Here is a 6000-nt window from a genome sequence, read left to right as displayed (position 1 = left end):
TTAGACTGCACATTCTAAAAACTATGCAGTATATCAACGATCAAAGTACTAAACATTAAATGAAGCCAAAGCAAAAAAATTTACCAATATCTTTTGTATGAACTTTCAGTATATATTTGACAGATAGAGGGATAGTTTGATAAATAGGGAGATAGATAGACTTACTTGTATAGATGAGCTATTGCAAGAAAAATGTAGTGAATATGTCCACCCATTTGATATTTTCATAGCTAACTGTTGAAATGTGTCTGATAAAAAATTTCTCTTCTTGTTTCTTTTTTTCGTCATGTATCCCATTCTTACCTTTAGAATTTAGTATATTCAGTGCTGGAAGTGCATCATCCTCTAGTCATCTTTGATTTGGAGGAATTGGTATGTCCAGCAGTTCATATCTTAATGACCTTTCAGATGAACTCTACTCAAAATGACGACTGCATACTCGTGCTATGTCTAGGATAAAAGATGTCTTTTCTTTTACATCTACTTTTGACCAACTACTCCATTTCTTGAAAATCTAAAGAAGCTGAAACCCTTAAGTTTCTTTCTATAGTCTTAACAACACCTAAATACTGCACAATTAGAAGTCATTAACCCGCTGCATGCCAGTGCCATTTTAAAATGGTCTGACATAATTCTGCGGCCAGTGCAAGTGCCGTTTTAAAACGGTTTAAAATAAATACTTCACTGTGACCGCATTTTTCAAGATTCGCGGGTAAAAACTGGCAGGCATATAAGGCAACTGTTCCTCTACGATCCCCCAGGCTGTGAAGGTCATACACTCACTCGCTCCCCCCTCACTCTCGCTCTGCCTCACTCTCCCTGTGTGCCTCACCCAGTGCTGTACATAGTGAAGGCATTTTGTAAATATTTTCATGTAAGTGTAAGTTGCAAATATTTTCTTGTAAATGTAAGGACTATATCGTGAAGTCAAGTTATAAATACCTTCTTGTAAGTGCCAGGACTGTACGTAATGAAGTCAGGTTGTACCTATCTTCAAGTAAGTGTAAGATAATGCATTCACAGTGAGAAAGACACGCAAATTTTGATAGATGCTTAAGTAATAAGTAATCAGAAAAGTGTACTGAACATTCCTATACCTTTCCAACATAAATACCTCAGTATACCTTACAAAGAAAACGGCTTTCTCTCACGTATGTGGTGAGCGTGAGAGAGCGGCTATACCTGTACACGAGTATGCAGGACTCAATAAAACTGATTTCCGAGCCTCAGTGAGCATTTTAAGGGCGAAAATCGTTGTTTTCACATCAAATCTATCATTTTAGCCCCCCCAGAAAAAGGCCGAGAAATGGCCGGCACTGGGGTGACCCATTGAGCTAAAAATAATCGGCATGTGATGGGATAAATAGTTGTGAACTGCATGGCGACCTAAAGAGGACTCAGCAAGCGAGCTCCACTGTTGGCAACATGACGTCATCCGCGAAGATAGATACATTTTTGTCCGGCTATGGTTTGACCTTGTGTATGCTTTAGACCTTCTGTCCTGGACTGGACACCTGCATGCACTCAATCCTGGCTGGTTGTTATATTTGGGGTGTTACCCACTGAAATTTTGGGAGGGCTTGGAGATCTTCCACTTGTATAATAAGTTTGGGGTTTAGTTATTTAATATACTGTGTATCTAGTAAGGGGAGGCATCTCACATCTTTGCATATAGTTAAAATTTTTGTATTTTCTTCCAATATATTCCTTGTAAGGGCAATTCCATGTTCCTGTTTAAGGTAGTTTTTAGGTGGTTCAGCTGTAATGTAGTAACTCAAATGCTGAGACAATTTCGTGGCCACCATGCCCACATAGGCAAAACGAAGGGCTTCACAGTTCCCTCGTTGACAAGTGAACCTGCATACAATATGCGACCTCTGAAATATGTCTCTCCTGGCAGGGGTTGTTCCTTAGTAGTAGGTGACTAGTCTTTTTACTCTTGTAGTAAATGGCTTCACATTTCGCTTCACTGTTTGTTCTTGTAAGGGCCAAGAAAAACGGCCTAATAATTATTGTAATAATTATTGTAATATTTGTATGTTATCCCTGACTGTTATATTCACCCAAATTTGGTAAGATTCAATGAGTTTCATTTGTAAGTCTTTACAGTCAGTAATTCGTTTTTAAAATCTCAATATTAAGTAATTGAAGCTTCATAAACCTTTATTTTGGTCTCGTCTCGTTATCTTTTAAGTTCCTGTTCTGTTTCATTTGTTTACTTACTGTTTCATTTGCTTCATTAACTTTGCTTTATGTATCTCACGAGAATTTTCGAACTGACTGAAGGCTATATAAGGGCGTCTGTGACCCATTAAATTCGGGGGACTTTGATGAATGGTCGTGGAGAGAAAGGACGTGTGCTGATCTCTCCTCCAGATTCTAGGGCTGCCCCACCGGCAATAGTTTTTTTGCGCTTTTCCCAATAAAGTTAGGTTAGCTAGCAGTCATATTCCTCCCTACCCTTATTAGAGATATAGTAGGTGTCTATATCTGTTTCCTGAGATTGCCTTTGCTTACTCACCTCTGGAGTGTACCCCCCACTGATCGCTCTGGGGTGTGAGTTACACACGGGCGCGTCCTCCCGAGAGTGGTTTGAGAGGGTAATTTCAGATTAGGTGTGTGATCCCCGGGCAATTTCTCCCTTGGTCGTTTTTCTCTCTCTTCCCACTTCCCCCGTGAGGGGGAAGTGGTAACTATGGCGGACGCCACACCTGCCTCCCCCCCCTTCAGGGGGGGAGGTGGTCCTGACGAAAGTAGGAACGACCGGACTGACCACCCCCAGACTGACGGACGCCAGACTCGAGCCCCACTTGATATCCCGGTAGCAAATGCGACCTATGTCACCATCCATGCGCTAGGTTCCACTCCCCTGTCCAGTCTCAATCCCTTCCTTATCAAGAAGGTGATTGACCACTGTGCGGGAGAAGTCGAACAAGTTAAAAAACTTACTAATGGAGATCTCCTGGTCAAAACCGTAAACTCGGCACAAGTAAAGGATTTGTTGAAACTGCGCAAATTTCATTGTTATGATGTCGAAGCCAAAATCCCAGTCTCCATGAATTCTTGCAAGGGTGTTGTCACTTGCAGGGATCTCATGGTGATGAGCGAGGACGAGATCGTAAGTGAATTGGCGCAGCAAGATGTCATAGAGGCTAAATTCATAACTCGCTACTCGGAAGGCATAAGGACGAAGACAGCAACTATCATCTTGACGTTTGCCAAATCTTCTCTTCCTAATGAAATAAAAGTTGGTTACGAAATTATTCACGTTCGGCCGTACATCCCTAACCCTTTGCGTTGCCTGAAATGCCAGCTGTATGGGCATGGTACAAAGACTTGTCGGGCTCCCCAGCCAGTGTGCGGCAAGTGTGCAAGCCAGGGTCATGATGCGGAAAGTTGCACATCAGAGACAGTACGTTGCTTTCACTGCAAGGGTACTCACTCCACTTCCTCTAGGGATTGTCCCAAGTGGAAGGAGGAGAAGGAAGTCTGCGCAGTGAAGGCAACTGAGGGTATTTCCTACTACGAAGCTAGGAAAAAGGTGAAGGAGTTGCATGCAACTCCCACGCCGAATAGGTCCTATGCTTCGGCGGTAATATCCCGTCCTGTGATGTGCTCTGTCGAGACGCAGACTGACCCTGTCTTTCTCCCTCCTGCCGCTCACAGTACATCTCCATCTCGACCTCCTGTCCGTTCCAACTCTCTCACTGACATCCCTAAAGCTTCAACTTACTCTCAGGCTGCTGCTGCCTCTTCATCAGTACGGCCTAAAACGAAGCCTGACAAGCCTACTAAGAATAACATGACCACCCTCACGAAACAGTCACGTCCTCATGTCCTTCCGGTTCCTACTCCAGCGAGGGAGAGAAAGGTTAGCTCTTCCTCGGGGGAGGCTGGGAACCTAGTTATTGATGATAATATGGAGGTTTCCATTAACAAGCACCGGGATAGGTCCCCGGTAGTCGCTCGCCTGCCGGCGGGCGACAAAAAGACAAAGCACACTGGCCCCCAACGAAAATCTTAAACCGCCGCATTCACTATACTACAGTGGAATTGTAGAGGTATTGGGAATAAGTTACACAATATAGCGATCTTGCTTTCTATACACAGGCCAGACGTTGTTTGTTTACAGGAGACGCGCCTGGAGGATCGTCCTGATCCTCCACAGTTCAAACACTACTACTCGTATAGAAGATATGAAGGTCACGGAGTTGCCATTTACACACACAAATCACACCCACAAACGGAAGTGATTCTAAATTCTACTCTGGAAGCGGTCGCGTGCAGAGTAAAATTTAATAACACGTATCTGTCTATTTGCTCTCTGTACTGTCCTCCACATGGCCCCATTGATAGTGATGCTTTAAATTCACTAGTGGAACACCTGCCTGGAAATAAGTTAGTGTTGGGCGATTTTAACGCCCATCACTATCAATGGGGTAGCTTGAGGATTGATGGTCGTGGGGAGCAAGTAGCCGACCTAATACTACAGTCCAGCCTCTGTCTTCTGAACGATGGTAGAGCGACTCGTGTTGATGATCGTACTGGTAACTTTTCGGCCATTGACTTATCTTTGGCCTCCCCTGGTATACATCAAGATCTCTCATGGGACCCTTACGACGACTCCTTGGGAAGTGATCATTTACCCATCTGTCTTTCTTATACACGCAACATCATTTCAGACCCTCCACCTCCAAAATTTAACTATAAGAAAGCAGATTGGGGATCCTTCTCAAGGATCGCCAATTTAGATATATCTGGGGAGACCATAGATGTTAAGGTCGAAAATATAACCCAATCCATATTACACGCAGCTGAGGCTGCTATTCCCAAGACTTCTACAGATCATGCGAAGCATAGAGCACATTGGTGGACGCCGGATTGCCGACAAGCATTAAGAAAACGCAATAGGAGATACAGGATTTTTGATAGTCAGCCCACTGAGAAAAATTTTATTGCATACAAACAAGCACGGGCTGAGGCAAGGAGAATAATAAGAAGGGCCAAACGTGACTCCTGGCAGTCCTTTGTGTCCACGGTGACTCGTACAACACCATTACGTAAAGTCTGGTCCACTATAAGAATATTAAATAATAAAGGCCCATATTTCCCCATTACCACCTTGCAAGTAAATAATAACATATATGACGAGCCCGTGGACGTTGCTAACATCCTCGCCAGGAGTTTTTCTCATGTAAGTAGCTCAGCCAATTATGACCCGCGTTTCCAACATCATAAACGCACGGCTGAGCTACAGATATTAGACTTTGCCACAGAAGACGTAAACTCCCCGTACAACCAAGAGTTTACGCTAGATGAACTACTCCTTGCCCTTAAATCCTGTAAAGACACCAGCCCTGGAGCAGACACCATCACGTACGGTATGATCCAGCATCTTAATCAGGACAACCTGATTAAGATGTTAGCATTGTACAATGAGATTTGGGCGTCTCGAACGTTTCCAAACTCATGGCACTTTGCGCACGTCATACCGATACCCAAAGAGGCTGGTCGCCTTATGAATCCCACTTCATTTCGTCCTATTGTGTTGACTTCTTGTCTATGTAAGGTCATGGAACGTATAGTTAACAATAGGCTTCTTTTTGTTTTAGAGTCGAAGAATTTGTTAAATGATCAACAATGTGGCTTTCGTAAATACAGAAGTTCACTAGATCATTTAATGAATTTGGAGCATTGTATTGCAGAGGCATTTGCCAATAAAGAATTCATGATAGGGGTGTTCTTGGACATCCATAAAGCCTATGACATGACCTGGCGACACGGTATACTAATGAAGCTCTATGCTTATGGTTTAAGAGGAAATTTGCCTGTTTTTATTTCAAATTTCTTAAGGGACAGAACTTTCTCTGTCAAATTGCCCCGTAACGTAACATCGGATATATTTATCCAGGAAAACGGGGTGCCACAGGGAAGTGTGCTTAGTCCTACTTTATTTAGTATTATGATCAATGATATTCTGTCATCAGCTCCCATCCCGAG

Source organism: Coenobita brevimanus, chromosome 100 (assembly GCF_032717465.1).
Source record: "Coenobita brevimanus isolate Jiangsu-jjx chromosome 100, ASM3271746v2, whole genome shotgun sequence".
Taxonomy (NCBI): domain Eukaryota; kingdom Metazoa; phylum Arthropoda; class Malacostraca; order Decapoda; family Coenobitidae; genus Coenobita; species Coenobita brevimanus.
This window is presented reverse-complemented; position numbering follows the sequence as displayed.